Raw genomic sequence first — 17,030 nt, 5'->3', positions numbered from 1 at the left:
AGTTCTGACTTAAAGCACATACACTACAGTCCTGTTGCAATAGGAAATCTTCATTTGGAACAGGGTGGAGGTAATTTCACTCTGCATCCAACCTCGCTCTACCTAACTGAGGAATATTTGCTGGGGTGGGAAATGGAAGGAAACAGTGTAATCGAAACCTTCACCCAATTCCAAATAACTCAGATGGCCTGTTCCTTTAAGAAAAAGGCCACAAGCGAACACTGTCATCATTTGATAAGATTAAATTTATATTTCTGCCTCCTTAATTGAAGAGTGTGGAAAATTTTCCCAACTCTATCATAGTCCAGTTGAGGAGAAGGGAACTCTTAGGCTGTTTAGGAAGTGAATTGTGCCTTTTCTATTGAAGAGATACTGTTGCCCGGTCTGATGGTGCGGGAGGGAGGGAATTTATTCCATTTCCCTGCTAGCTCAACGGGGGTCTCCATCTGGGTTCCTTGGCAATCAGGTAGGCTCTCTGCAAGGGCAGAGTGTCCACCACAGGATTTAAAAATTTGTCCCAAACTGGGTCGCCAAGTTCAAGCTCTTACATTAGAAATTCTTGTTCATCACAGGCCATAAAATAATGAACATATTACTGAGTGTGTGGACAAATATGAGCTGATCAGAGAGAGCCAGCATGGATTTGAAAAGGGTTTGCTCATGCCTAACAAACCTAGATGAATATTTTGAGGAGGTCACTAAAGTGGTAGATAAGGGAGTTCTATAGGCGTTCTTTATATGGACATCCAGAAGACATTCGATAAGAGACTGAACAAATATGATTGGAATGGGAGGCAACCTATTGGCATGGGTAGGGGATTGGTTAGGTGGTAAGAGACAGATAGTAGGAATAATAATAATAATGGGTATATATTCCAATTGGCAGGATGTAAATAGTGGTGTTCCCCAGGGATCTGTACTGGGGCTTCAGCTTTTCACTATATTTATCAAATATTTAGATGAAGGAATAGAGGAATCCAAGTTTGCTGCTAACACTGAGTTGGGTGATACAGTAAGCAGTGTAGGTGGGAGCAGAAAGTTGCAAAGAGACATTGATAGATTAAGTGAGTGGGAAAAACTGTGGCAGACGGAGTTCAATGTGAGGAGTGTGAGTTCATCCACTTTGGACCTAAAAAAGACAGATCAGAGTTTTTTTAAATGGTGAGAAGCTGGAAGCTGTGGATGAGCAGCGAGATTTACAGGTCCATGTACAGAAATCACTAAAAACTAGTGGACATAAAATAACGTAATAAGCTTATGGAATGTTGGCCTTTATCTCAAGAGGGCTGGAATAGAAAGGGGAAGAAGTTATGTTACAGTTATATAAAGCTCTGCTGAGACCCTGTCTGGAGTTCTGAGTTCAGTTCTGAACACTGCACCTCAGGAAAGATATATTGACCTTGGAGGGAATGCAATGCATATTCACCAAATTCCATGTTGTTCTAGACAACCAAGTTGCTCAATTCCTTGATAGTGACATGGGATCTTTTCCATCTTCTTGAACAAGCAGATAGAGCCTTGATTTAAAATCTTATCTGAAAGACTGCACCTCCGACGGTGCAGCACTCCCACGGTTTAATGTCAGTCTAGAAAGAAGTGGCTGCAGAGATAGTGGATGCATTGGTTGCAATATACCAAAATTCCCTGGACTCTGGCGAGGTCCCAGCGGATTGGAAAACCGCAAATAAGAACATAACATAAGAAATAGGAGCAGGAGTAGGCCATTTGGCCCTTCGAGCCTGCTCCGCCATTCAGTGAGATCATGGCTGATCTTCTGCCTCAATTCCATTCACCGGCCGTAACGCCATATCCTTTGATGCCCTTACTAGTCAGAAATCTATCAACTTCTGTTTTGATTATACCCAATGACTGAGCCTCCACAGCCCTCTGGGGTAGAGAATTCCAAAGATTCACCACTCTCTGTGTGAAGAAATTTCTTCTCATCTCAGTCTGGAATGGCCTACCCTTTATGCTGAGGCTGTGGCCCCTGGTTCTAGACCCCCCAGCCAAGGGAAACATTCTCCCAGCATCCACCCTATCAAGCCCTGTAATAATTTGGTATGCTTCAATGAGATCCCCTCTCATTCTTTTGAATTCAAGAGAATACAGGCCTAGTTTACTCAATCTCTTCTCATACGGCAGTCCCGCCATCCCAGGAATCAATCTCGTGAACCTTTATTGCACTCCCTCTATGGCAAGTATATCCTTCCTTAGGTAAGGAGACAAAAATTGTACACAGTACTCCAGATGTGGCCTCACCAAAGCCCTATATAATTGGAGTAAGACTTCTTTACTCCTGTACTCAAATCCTGTTATAATGAAGGCCAGCATTCCTTCCTAATGGCTTGCTGCACCTGCACATTCACTTTCAGTGACTCATGTACAAGGACACCAAGGTCCCTTTGAGCATCAGCATTCACCAATCTTTAACCATTTAGGAAATACTCTGCCTTTCTGTTTTTTCTAGCAAAGTGGATAACTTCACATTTATCCACATTATAATCCATCTGCCATGTTCTCGCCTACTCACTGAGCCTGTCACGGGCCCCTTGAAGCCTCTTCACATCCTCTTCGCAACTGACACTGCCACCTAGCTTTGTGTCATCAGCAAATTTGGAAATGTTACATTTAGTCCCCTCATCCAAATCATTGATATAGATTGTGAATAGCTGGGGCACAAGGTGTAACACCCATATTTAAGAAAGGAGAGAGACAGAAAGCAGGAAACTATAGACCAGTTAGCTTAACATCTGTTTTTGGGAAAATGCTGGAGTCCTTCATTAAGGAAGCAGTAGCAGGGCATTTGGAAAATCATAATGTAGTCAAGCAGAGTCAGCATGGTTTTATGAAAGGGAAATCATGTTTAACACATTTGCTGGAGTTAGCACTGTTGCCTCACAGCGCCAGGGACCCGGGTTCGAATCCGGCCTCGGGTGACTGTCTGTGTGGAGTTTGCACATTCTCCCCGTGTTTGCGTGGGTTTCCTCCGGGTGCTCCGGTTTCCTCCCACAGTCCAAAGATGTGCAGGTTAGGTTGATTGGCTATGATAAAATTGACCCTTAGTGTTAGGGGGATTAAATACGTGGGGTTACGGGGATAGGGTGGGATATGTGTTGGTGTAGGGGTTACGGGGATCGGGTGGGATATGTGTCGGTGCAGACTCGATGGGCCGAAATGGCCTCTATCTGCACTGTGAGGTTTCTGTGATTTCTGTGATTTCTGTGATGTAACGAGTAGGGTGGATAAGGGTGAGCCAGTGGATGTGGTGTATTTGGATTTACAGAAGGCATTCGATAAGGTGCCACATAAAAGGTTACTGTATAAAATAAGAGCTCACGGAGTTGGGGGTAATATAGTAGCAGGGATAGAGAATTGGCTAACTAACAGAAAGCAGAGAGTCGGGATAAAGGGGTCATTTTCCGGTTGGCAAACGGTAACTAGTGGGGTGCCACAGGGATCGGTGCTGGGGCCTCAACTATTTACAATTTACACTAATGACTTGGATGAAGGGACCGAGTGTAAGGTAGCCAAGTTTGCGGATGATACAAAGATGGGTGAGAAAGCAAGTTGTGCAGAGGACTCAAAGAATCTGAAAAGGGATATAGACAGGCTAAGTGAGTGGGCAAACATTTGGCAGATGGAGTATAATGTGGGAAAGTGCGAGGTTATCCACTTTGGCAGGAAAAATAAAAAAGCAAATTATTATTTAAATGGAAAGAGATTACAAAATGCTACAGTTCAGAGGGACCTGGGGGTCCTTGTGCATGGAACACAAAAGGTTAGCATGCAGGTGCAGCAAGTAATCAAAAAGGCAAATGGAATGTTGGTCTTTATTGCAAGGGGTTGGAGTATAAAAGCAGGGAAGACCTGCTACAACTGTACAGGGTATTGGTGAGACCATACTTTGAGTACTGCGTACAGTTTTGGTCTCCTTATTTAAGGAAGGATATACTTGCATTGGAGGCAGTTCAGAGATGATTCATATGGTTGATTCTTGAGATGAGGAGGTTGACTTATGAGGAAAGGTTGAACAGGCTGGGCCTACACTCATTGTAATTTAGAAGAATGAGAGGTGATCTTATTGAAACATATAAGATACTGAGGGGGCTCGACAAGGTAGATGCAGAGAGGATGTTTCCCCTTGTGGGGAAATCTAGAACTCGGGGGCATTGATTCAGAATAAAGGGTCGCCCTTTTAGAACTGAGATGAGGAGGAATTTCTTCTCTCAGAGGGTCATAAATCTGTGGAATTCTCTGCCCCAGAGAGCTGTGGAGGCTGGGTCATTAAATACATTTAAGGTGGAGATAGACAGATTTTTGCAAGATAAGGGAGTGAAGGGTTATGGGGAGCGGGCGGGGAAGTGGCTTTGAGCCCAAGATCAGCCATGATCTTATTGAATAGCGGAGCAGGCTCAAGGGGCCAGGTGGTCTGTTCCTGCTCTTATTTCTTATGTTCTAGAGAATGTGCTTATCCCCAGACGTGGGTTTTGAATCCTCAACCTTCAGACTGATAAGCAAGAGTGCCACCGATTGAGCCAAACTGACGCTGCATCAAGTAGTATCCCTCATGCACTATCAATGCTTTTTGTTGGTGGTAGTGGGGAAGGAAGGAGTGAAGAATTCAATTTGACATTCATACCAATCAATTTTAAAGCAGGACTGAATTATGAAGCCAAGGTTTTAATTCATCCCAAAGCTCATTCCTAATATCATCCCATGGCATTTGATTAGTCTTGATCCTTATTCATACAAATGACCCTGTGAGGTGTTAGTGAACCTGCCAAAAGGCTACACTCTCAAACAACAACTCCCTTATTTATGGCTCTGTACTCAATCAAACACCCAGCAATTTGTTGCAAATCTCCTCATATCCATTCGTGGAGCTGAATTTAACAAAGCAAGTAGTTTCTGGTTTGGCACTAGAAAAAAATGATTATGAAATATTACTGTCAAAGGTTCCGTCTTTCAGTTGAGACATTAAACCACTGCCCTCACAAGTGGACGTAAATGATCCCACGACACTATTTCGAAGAAGAGCAGGTGAGTTCTTCCCGGTGTCCTGGTCAATATTTATCCCACAACCAACATCACTGAAAAAACAGATTACAGTATCTGGTCATTATCTCATTGCTGTTTGCTGTGTACAAATTGGCTGCTGTGTTTCCTAAATTACAACAATGGCCACACTTCAAAGCTAATTCATTGGCTGTGAAGCCCTTTGGGACGCCCTGAGGTCATGAAAGGTGTAATGTATATACCTTTAAGGGGGGGAACTACTTTTTACAGCTCATGTATACTGTAGTACCGGCAGTGACCACACCTGTATATAGCACTGAGTAGTAATCTGTACAGTCAGTTCAACTGTGAGCCACGTTGACTAAACACCTGTTGTACCGTTTCTGCTGCAGTCTGTATCTTTTATACACGGACGTAACATTGGCGACGAGGCAGGTTCGAACCTACCTGCAACTCTGCATCACCTCCCGGGGATTCGCTCTCAGTCATCCAGCAGAGACTCGAGAATTGCGGGGGAGGCTGTCGAGAGCCAGGCTTGGCTTTCCAGTCGAGGTGCTCCAGCGAAACGGGCTGGCAACAGGTAGTGCGCAGACCCTTCCCGGACAGCGGCGGGCTAGAGCCCGACCGAGCGGCACAGCAAAGGGCCGAGCAGCGTCGACGGGGGAGAGAGAGAGAGAGGGCAGAGCGCACAGGGCGCAGCCGGTGTTCAGGAGCCGAGCAGCGTCGGAGAGAGGGAGAGAGAGACACGCAGAAAACTGCGAGGCGCCGCCATTGCCACGAGGACCGCCGAGAGCGGCGTTGGCAGCAGCGCAGGAGAAGCACACAAAACCTACAGGGCACCGCCATTGCCACGAGAACCACCGGGAGCGGGGGAGGAAGGAAAGCGCGGGAGATGCCATTTTAAGCCATTGGGAGACGCCATTTTAAACCACACCCAAAATGCTGAAGAGTGGCAGTATCACCGCATTTGACAATGAAGTCGAAGATTGGACTACATATGTCGAACGAATAGAGGTGTACTGCAAGGCAAATGAGGTGTCAGATGACAAGAAAGCGTCGGTATTGTTAAATTTAATGGGTGCAAAGACGTATGGTTTATTACGAAATCTAGTAACCCCAACGAAGCCAATGGAAAAGAGTTTTGAAGACATAGTAACGATACTAAAGGAACAATTAAACCCCACACCGCTGCTGATAGCAGAAAGATTCAAGTTTCACAAACGGAACCAGCATAAGGATGAAAGCAATGCTGATTATTTAACAGAACTGCGCAAACTATCGAAACACTGCCAGTTTGGAGCGGGACTGGCAGATACCTTAAGGGACAAGTTTGTGTGTGGGCTTCAAAGTGAAGGAACCCAGAAACGGCTTTTATCTGAAAAGGACCTTACGCTGGAAAAGGCTTTCAGCATTGCGGTATCATATGAAGCAGCAGCACGGGGCGCTGCAGAGGTACAACAGAGACCGCAAGAATATGGCACAAATGAAATGTCATATGGAACAGAGAAGTGCTATCGCTGCGGCAGAACAACACACAACCAGAATGATTGCTGGTTCAAAGACAAAGTGTGCAGACAGTGTGGAAAAGTAGGACACATAGCACGAGTCTGCAGGTCGGGAAAGAAAACCAGCAATAAGAAACCTACCAAAGGAAAGTACAAGAAGGTACATAAGATGATGGAGAATAGTTCAGACGAACAAAAGAGTGATAATGACTCTGAAAGCAGGGAACTGAGTTGTCTGAAACTACATAATGTGATCACAACGGAGGATCACCGAACCATTTGGGTCACTCTCAAGATAGCAGGAGTCCAGGTAAAGATGGAATTGGACACAGGATCAGCCGTAACAGTCATAAACTGACGGGACTACGAGCGGCTATTCTCACACATACCCTTGAGAGACACAAAAATTATTTTGAAGACGTACACGGGGCAAAAAGTCTACCCCAAAGGAAAAATAAGGGTGACCGTTATATATATAACTTTAAGGAAACACCAAAACTAGACCTGTATGTATTGCAAGATGGAGGACCACCATTACTGGGACATGAATGGATCCGGAAAATACAACTGGATTGGCATTCCATACAGGCACTGACTGTGGCTGACAAAAAGGATGACGACGTCACACCTGGGCGACTGTCAAAGATCCTAACTGACACGAAAAAGTGTTCCAGCAAGGACTCGGAACACTAAAAGGCATGACAGCAACAATTAAAATTGAAGAAAACGCAAACCCAAATTTTTTTAAGGCCAGACCGGTACCTTATGCAATCCGCCCAGCCGTCGAAGCAGAGCTGGAGAGTCTGGAACGTTCAGGTGTACTGTCCAAGGTAGACTGGAGCGAGTGGGCTACACCCATCGTCCCTGTGATGAAAAAGTAGTTGAGCAGCACGCCTGGGGAACCAAGGAAGGTTCGCATCTGTTGGGAATTTAAGGTAACAGTGAACCCGGTCCTTCACACCGTACAATATCCACTTCCGCGGATTGAAGATATTTTCGCCTCGCTATCTGGAGGGAAACGCTTCACTTAGATTGATCTGGCCCAGGCGTATCTGCAAATGGAGGTAGAAGAAGCATCAAAAAAATACCTCACAATCAACATCCATAAAGGTCTCTTCCAATACAACCGGCTGGTATTCGGGGTAGCATCAGCTCCAGCTATTTGGCAGAGGGCAATGGAACAAGTCCTGCAAGGGATCCCAGGGACCCAGTGTTATTTGGATGACATCCTCGTCACGGGTGAAAATGACAGTGATCACCTTGCCAACCTGGAGCAGGTGCTCACTAGATTGCAGGAATATGGGCTCCGAGCTAACCACCCCAAATGCGAGTTTTTTAGAAAACAGATCTCGTATTGTGGCCATGTTATCGATAAAGAGGGGTTACATAAGTCCCCAGAGAAGATTGAGGCAGTAGTCAAGGCTCCAGCACTGGAAAATGTGTCACAACTGAGGTCGTTCCTCGGGCTGGTAAACTACTACCATAAGTTCTTGCCAAATTTGTCTACAATACTACACCCACTGAACACCCTACTGCAAACTGGGGTGCCATGGAAGTGGAGTGACGAATGTGGACGAGCTTTCCAGAAGAGCAAAACACTAATCACATCGAAAGAGGTATTGGCCCATTACAACCCAGCATTACCAATTCGGTTGGCATGTGATGCGTCACCCTACAGCATTGGAGCGGTGCTGTCGCACAAATTCTCGGACGGCTCAGAGAGGCCAATAGTCTTTGCGTTACGATCACTAACCTCAGCCGAGCGTAACTACGCCCAGATTGACAGGGAGGCCCTCAGCCTAGTGTGGGGAGTGAAAAAGTTCAATCACTATCTGCACGGGCAGAAATTCACCTTGCTGACTGATCACCAGCCTCTTGTTTCCATTTTTAATCTGAAGAAGGGCGTTCCGGTGATGACTGCGCAACGACTACAAAGATGGTCACTTTTTCTAGGGGCGCACCACTATGAGATTGAATATAAGGGCACGAAACAGCATGGAAATGCTGATGGGCTATCACGCCTGCCATTGCCTACTGCGGAGGAAGCACCAGCAGTGGATCCTGTCGAAATAGTCCATTCGTCTATAGTTGAATACCTACCGGTAACTAACGCTTGTATCGAAAAGGAAACCCGAAATGACCCGACACTGTCTCGGGTATATGATTTGACGGTGAAGGGATGGCCAGCACATGGTGACTCACTGTTGCCAGCATTCTCGACAAGGAGAGAACAGCTGTCAGTGTGCCGGGGGACCTTGATGTGTGGATCCCGAGTGGTAATTCCACCCAAGTTAAGGGATAGAGTGCTCAATGAGCTTCATGAGGGTCATCTGGGAGGGGTAATAATGAAGAGCCTAGCCAGGGCTTATGTGTGGTGGCCGGGAATCGATAAACAAATCGAGGACCTGACCAAGAACTGCTCAGGATGCCAGAAAGTCCCAAATGCACCACCACAGGCCCCTCTACACCCATGGGAGTGGCCCTCATCTCCATGGCAACGGGTGCATATTGATTTTGCTGGTCCATTCATGGACTCAATGTTTTTAATAGCCGTGGATGCGCACTCGATATGGCCTGAGGTCATCAAAATGTCCTCCACCACCATGGAGAAAACTATTGCAGTCCTACGGACCATTTTTGCCAGGAATGGCTTGCCAGAACAGATTTGCTCCGACAACGGACCACAGTTTGTGTCCGAAGAGTTCCGGAGGTTCTTGAAAAAGAATGGGGTAAGGCATTACACATCCGCCCCATATCATCCAGCCACAAATGGATTGGCTGAGAGGTTCGTACAAACCTTTAAGAAGGCAATAAAAGCTATGTACAATGATAACATTCCGCTGCAGCACAAGGTGGACAATTTCCTGTTCGCCTACCGGAATGCGACACATGCAGTCACCAACCAGGCCCCAGCCATGATGTTCTTTAACCGAAGGTTAAGATCTCGCCTGGATTTGCTCAGACCAAACGTACGAAGAGATGTTGAGAGTAAGCAATTCCAGCACATCCATGAGAAGCCAACAAGGAGCTTCAATGTAGGGCAATCAGTCTTGGCCCGCGACTACCGAACAGAAAAATGGCAGCCAGGAACGATATTCACACGGCAGGGCCCACTAATGTACACAGTGGATGTTGGGGAGAGCATCGTGAGACGCCATGCTGACCAGATCCTAGAGTCACAGGAACAAGTCAACCCCATGCCTCACCCATACGTACCTGGTGATGAACCCGATGTACAGGTCACATCTACCCCAGAAACAGTAGCATCGGAAGCTGATGAACCAACCGACGACAGGGGGCCAGAATCGCCTCCGCACCAAGAGCAAGACACTCGGGAAAGGCGCTATCCAGAAAGGATCAGTAGGCCTCCCCAAAGACTGAATATATAAATAGACTATTTTCAGCTCATGTTGCATGTTAAAAGTGTTCATTGTAATTAATTTGATAATTAATTGTTAAATGAGTGTTATGGTACTGTTAATCTAAAAGGGGAGGAATTGTAATGTATATACCTTTAAGGGGAGGAACTACTTTTTACAGCTCATGTATACTGTAGTACCGGCAGTGACCACACCTGTATATAGCACTGAGTAGTAATCTGTACAGTCAGTTCAACTGTGAGCCACGTTGAGTAAACACCTGTTGTACCATTTCTGCTGCAGCCTGTATCTATCTATCTATATATATAAATAAATCGGTACTTCTGTCTGTCTGTCTGTCTGTCATTCTGTCTGTCTGTCATCGCATGTGCGTCTGTTGGGTATGCGCTCGAAAGTTACAGGGCGTACCTACGCACGCGTTACCTCCAAGATGGTTTTAAGCGTATTTACGTTTCGGCCGGGCTAAAATCGCGCCCGCGGTATCCGAAAAACCTTAACATTCCGCTCATTAGCATCTCATTATCCGCTCATTAGTGACAGAGTGACCTCGAGCTCGACCAATCATACGCCGGGTTGCTGGCGTGTGCCGCCGGGCCAATCGGTGCGTGTGTGGCCGGGCCTTATCCTTCTGAACCGAGGTGAGTCGCCGCCATCTTGATTCCAAACTTTTCCTTTCTTTTTCCCGCTTTCTGCGTCTTTAAAAAAAACGTTGCTTTTAAAACACATATTGTTTTTTAAAAAAATGATTTAGAAACTAATTAACTTATCTAATCTCATTAATTTTCCTACCTTTCCCCGTTTTTCCAGGTAGGCCTCGAAGCCTCGGCTTCTCCTTCGCACCCACGCCCGAGCTAGGCACCTCCCGGCCCCACTCGCAGGCTGGAGGGCTGAGCCTCAGCCCAGCGCCGCTAGGGTGCGCGCGCAGCAGGAGCTGAGACGCGGCGTCTCTCTCTGGCTCGGCCAGGGGGCGGGGCTTGCTGAGCGTCAAGCGTCACCCTGGCAACTGGCCCCGCCGGCCGTCTCGCACAGCCGCAATCGGCGGTCTTCACCTCGGGGTGGGGGCGCGACCCTCGGGGGGGGCCGCGACCCTCGGGGGGGCCCCCCGCCCTCCCTCCCCCCCGCGCCCCCCCGCCCGCCCCCCCGCCCCTCCCCTTCCCCCCTCCCCCCTCCCCCCTTCCCTTCCCCCCCTCCCCCCTTCCCTTCCCCCTTCCCTTCCCCTCCCGCCCTCCCTTCCCCCCGCCCCCCCTTCCCTTCCCCCCCGCCCTCCTTTCCCCCCCCGCCCTCCCTCCCCCCCCCCCCCAGTTGCTCTCTCTCTCTCTCTTCCAACAACAACATGCCCTCGAAAAAGCCTCAGCACCGCCGGGCACTTCAGCTAGTCTTATTATACACGGACGTAACAATAGGCACAATTTAAATGTAAGTCTTTCTTTCTTTTGTTTTCCCCACTTCCACCTCCACTTCCACAGAGATGTCCAGGACCCTGTTTGCTCGGCTTTGTGAATTGAACAGGGAAAGTAAACCCAAAATAATATTTTCAGATGCGCCATGGCAGGAGGACAAGAGGGCAAGCACTCAAGGTCGTGAAGAACAAGTTTAGGGAAAATGTCAGGAAATCTTTCCTCACCCACAGGTATTAACAGCTGGAAGGGGTTGGCTGGGAAGGATGGTTAAGGCTGGGGTTCTGGACTCTACTAAGAAGCAGCCAGGTGCTGTTATGGGTAGATGGGGGATGTTGGTATTCTGGAAGGATGAGATTAAATGGGCAGAAGAGCCTCCTTCTTCAGGACCAATCTTGTGAAAATAAATGTAAACAACTTCAAAGCAGGGTAGAAAATGTAAATGAGGATAGGAAACTGCGACTTGTACTCTCGCACGACATATTAAGCCACAAGTATGGCACGTCTCATCTAACTAAAACTAAGCCAGTCTGCCATAATTTTTAACAGCTGTAAAGGTTTAAATCATGTAGGAGGTCAAATTGCTGTTGTGAAGCTATTAATCGAGATTGTTTGATTTTACAATCCAGAAAGAGTGGAGTTTTAATTGATCATTTGATTTAAGGGCCTGACTGTCCAATATTTTTCAAATTATATCGGGTATAATTTGATGGCAGTGGTTGGAGGATGGATGATCCTTTTTGCAGCGGTGAAATTAGATTTCATTTGAGCTTGTGCTGACCTGCGGTTTGCCCCAGTGCTGTTCTGTTTCATTCTTGGTGCGTAAGATTGCGTGTCTTAACTCGCTTAATCTCCCCCTTCTCCTCATGCCAATTCAGACTTGTTCCGATCACAAACAAAGCAAATTTGGAGGTGCAAACAGGCACTAGGCCGGACTTATGGCTTAGTAGTAACTGATTGGGCCACATCCTGGAAACTGAGGCCACGAGTCCAGACTGTTAAACCTACAATGTTAGAATCAACACCACATTTTCTTTTCCCTTCTGTCTTTTATTGTATTTTATTCCCCTGCTCTCTTCTAGGCCTTTTCATCCCCCAGTCTCAGGCATCACACCCATCTGATGGGACACGGAAGGGCCTGCTGTGGTCCCTGGGTCTTTGCATTTTCTGCTCTTGGATCAACCATTAAAGAGGTAGGCAAAACAGGCATGGGTAACTGTTGGGTCTGGGGAACATACATAGGCCTCAGTGACACAATACTGATGGATACAGTGGTCTGGATGACTCGTGGGCCTGGGTGACGCTGGGACAGCTTCTTACCCCTCCCTGTGGTGAAATGCTTAGGCTCCATCCAGCTAATACGTATCTCACTCCTGAAAGCACGGCTGAGGTTCTGAACTTGCCATATGGGAAATAACAGGTGGTGGGGAGGGGATGGGAGTCTGACTAGTGCAATTTTGGGTTCACGCTAGGTTCAATGCTGTTCCCACTAGCCACAAATGACATGAAGCAGTAGACTTATAATGTTATAAAATTTGTTGATGACGCTGTATTGCCAGGTGACGAGTATAAAAGAGACCAATAGCGTTAAAGGGTTTTAGACCGATCAAACTATGAGCAATGTAGATCATGCAAATTAATTCACGCTGAAACAGGAACTCTGAAACATATAAGTTTGGAGGATCTGAGAATTTGGTCTTTGTGGGCAACTTAGGTGTGTACTGTGGAGCCTCACGGGCTACAAATAAAGGTGAAATACCAGCTCCCATTAAGTTGTTTCTATCTCACTTTGCTGATACCAATAGATCTCGGTGTTATGCTTTAGGACTTATCTGCTAATGAGGCACTACACTCAGCTGCCTAGATCCTAAGCTACTCATTGGCTGTAAAATGCTTTTGAATATCCTGAGGTCGTGAAAGGTGTTATATTAATGCAAGTTCTTTCTTGCATTTGCCTCCCATTCCCGGAGTCCATTCCAGTCTTTGATCACTCTGTGTGAAGAAATGCTCACTGACATTAGTCCTGAACTAGCGTTTTCCCAGCTTGCACCTGTGTCCTCTTGTCCGGCAGTCACGTCATACCTTACAATAGTGCTCAGAATTAACCTTTTCTATTCCACCTAGTATCTACACGTACTTCCGTAAGGTACCCTCTCATTCATCTCCTTTCAAGGGCAAAGAGTCAAAGTATTTCCAGATTTAAAGTGGTGTATATACATGACAATGGTAGCATCAAAATCAAGTTGAAAATTTAGCCAAAATACCATCTGCGATCAATGGGTTAAACCATACATACAGTGTCCAAGTCTTCGCCAGTCTGGCCCATCATCAAAGACCTTCCAGCAAAATGGATTGCTAACTGATTGGATGAGCCATGTAGAGCTCGATGGTTTTTATTGAATAAACATTAATAAGACCATTCTTCAATTTGGCAGCAGGGGAGTCAGGGTCAATGGGCTTTCTCAGCGCTGCAGTGCAATGCTGAGTCAGCCGTGAGCTCTCTAACAGTCGGGTGTCTGATTCATGAACTTTCATTGCCAAAGCACAGGGACTGTAACAATGTGAAGATTAACTATCAGAGTTACCGCTTTCATTCACAAACCTGGAGCCACAGCATCCAAAATGGACACTCAATGAACCTGCCAAAAAGCACTATTTGAGCCCAATCGTACTGTATCCTAACTCGCACCAAGTCCCGTTCACCCATCACCCCTGTGCTCACTGACCGACATTGGCTCTTTGTCCCCAAATGCCTTGATTTTAAAATTATCATTCTCGTGTTCAAATAACTCCATTGCCTCGCCCCCTCCTCATCTCTGTAACCTCCTTCAGTCCTACAACCCTTCGAGATCTCTGCTCTCCTCCAATTCTAGCCTCATGTGCATCCCCAAATTCCTTCACCCCACCATTGGTGGCCGTGCCTTCAGCTGCCTAGACCCTAAGCTCTGGAATTCTCTCCCTAAATGCCTCCACCTCTCTCTCCTCCTTTAAGACACTCCTTAAAACTTACCTCTTTGACCAAACTTTTGGTCATTTGTCCTAATGTCTCCTTCTTTGGCTCAATTTTTGTCTGATAATGCGCCTGTGACGCGCCTTGGGATGTTTTACTATGTTAAAGATGCTACATAAATGCATGTTGTTGTTGTAGTTGGTAGGAACTTCTGATGTATTCCCTCACACCCAGTGCCGTGAGCCCCAAACACTACAGCTCATCTCTCAGTGGCTGTCATATATGATTAGTGTCAAAATATTAAAAAGGCCTGTGGGAATACTTATGTTCGACCACAGCAAATTTTATTTGTTTCCTCTCCACAAGCACCTTAGGTGTGGACACTCACCAACTTGGCGAGAATACGATCCTCTTTGCTTTTCAATGTGCGAAGATAGCACAGTGCAAAGACAGCACTGAGCTAAAATGGAGCTGTGTCCTGAGTTAAGAGGACACCGTGTGAAGGTGGGACTTGCTCCAAGTTAGAACTATGCTAGGATGGTACTGCACTAAGGTGTCATTCCACTACATCAGACTTCTAAAAATGGCCTATGCCAAGATAGCACTGTGCCAACACAACATTATACTAAGATGGCACTGTACTAAGATGGCACTGCGCTGAGATGGCACTGCGCTAAGATGATACTTCACTCACATGGCATTGAACGAAGATAGCACTGTACTAAACTGGCACTCTGCTAAAATGGCATTGCGCTGAGATGGATGAGCTAAGATGGCATTGCGCTAACATTGGGACTGTGGTAAAATGATACTGAGCTAAGGTGGCATTGTACTGAGATAGCATCGTGCTAAAAGAAACTGCACTAACATAGCACTGTATTAAGATGGCACTGTACAGAAGATAGCACTGTGCTAATAACGCACTGTGCTAAGATGGCATTGCACTAAGATGGCACTTTGCTAACCTGCCACTGCACTAACATGGCATTGAACTAAGATAGAACTCTACTAAACTGGCACTGCACTAACACGACATTGAACTAAGATATAACTGTGCTAACATGGCATTGAACTAAAATAGCACTGTACAACGATGTCACTGTTGTAAAATGGCATCACTTTGCAGCGAGTGCAGGGCAGAGACAGAGCTACAACACAGGAAGCCCCAATTCCTTGGTCTTGGACCTGCGCTTCTTTTAAGTATCGCTCCCCGCTGGAAAGGGAGGGGGTTACAGGACCATCCCTTAAGATCACACAGCAATGGCAGCGGGTTAAGATGTGTGTCAGAAATATTGAGAAGACAATGCCAGCTGGACTTTGTTTTAATTTCAGACCTCCTGTGTTTGCAGCTTGTTGTCTTAATTTCTCATTTCATCAAGTTTTTCTGTTTTGTTTGTGTGAGGCCTCATTCAGGTCTTTCCACCCTTCAACATTTACTCATTCTCTTGTCCCTTTTATAGTTCTTCATCATCTCACTGATGATTTTCTATATAATTCCGACAGTTTACTATTGAGCAGTCTACAGGTCATTGAACCCATTTACTCCCTTGCTTGATTGGCTTATCTGTTGATTCTCTGCACTCTCCCCTTTCCCCCTTCGCTTTCCATCTTATTCAGTCTTACTAAGATGTTTATTTTACAATCTTCAGTTTTGATGAAGGGTGCAAAGCTGCAACATCATAGCATGCCATGTATTTACTCCATTTTGGGTCCTTGTACAGAAGCCGCTGTTTCTAACCCACAACCACCATGATCTCTGGCCGCTGACCCTGCTTGGTTGCCCTTGATTCTGGCTCCAGGCGCAAAAAGAATGAAGTAAAATTCAGCTTCCTTAGCACTGCCCTCTCTCAACTAAATAAGCAAAAGTTGGCCCAAAAGACAAGTGATCAGCTGACTTTGCCAGAACATCCCTCGAGTCATAAGCTCTCCGCGCTCAGTGAGTTAAATTAAAATGGACAACAACAAAAAATCAACTTCAATTCAAATTGCAGAAAAATGGAACAGGAGAATCTAATGAGATGAGGGGCATTCATTATTGATAGTTTGTGCCTGAGATCAATAGTGTTTTTCTGTACAGCTTCCAGAATATTCAGGAGTCAGCTTCCTGGTAATAATTACATTTTTAATTTTCATATTGATTGCTTTTTTTGCACACCTATACTTTCTGCCATTCCTGATGTCAGGTAGCCCAGTTCCAGGCATCCGTCGCTGTCCAGGACCTTGGGTGGGGAGCTATGTGCTCCCATGGCTCCCCAAACCACTCCGCCTCTCCACCTCTCTTTTCTTCTTTAAGACACTCCTTAAACCTACCTCTTTGATCAATCTTTTGGTCACCTTTCCTAATATCTCCTTATGTGGCTAAATGTTAACTTTTATCTGATAACGCCCCTGTGAAGCAGCTTGGGATTTTTACTCAAAGAAAGAAAGAAAGACTTATATTTATATCACATCTTTCATGACCTCAGGTCAATCCAAAGTGCTTTACAGCCAATGAAAAACTTTTGAAGTGTAGTCACTATTCTAATGTAGGGAAACACAGTAGCCAATTTGTGCACAAGATCCTACAAACAGCAATGCGATAACGACCAGATAATGATCTTTTATAAAAGCAAAATACTGCAGATGCTGGAAATCTGAAATAAAAACAGAAAATGCTGGAAATACTCAGCAGGTCAGGCAGCATCTGTGGAGAGAGAAACAGAGTTAACGTTTTAGGTCGATGATCCTTTATCAGAACCCTGAAATGTTAACTCTGCTTCTCTCCCACAGATGCTGCCTGACC

This window comes from Somniosus microcephalus, chromosome 3, assembly GCF_052327205.1.
Source record: "Somniosus microcephalus isolate GS21.2 chromosome 3, FLI_Smic_1.0, whole genome shotgun sequence".
Classification (NCBI taxonomy): domain Eukaryota; kingdom Metazoa; phylum Chordata; class Chondrichthyes; order Squaliformes; family Somniosidae; genus Somniosus; species Somniosus microcephalus.
The sequence above is the reverse complement of the archived record's forward strand: the minus strand, read 5'-3'. Positions refer to the sequence as shown.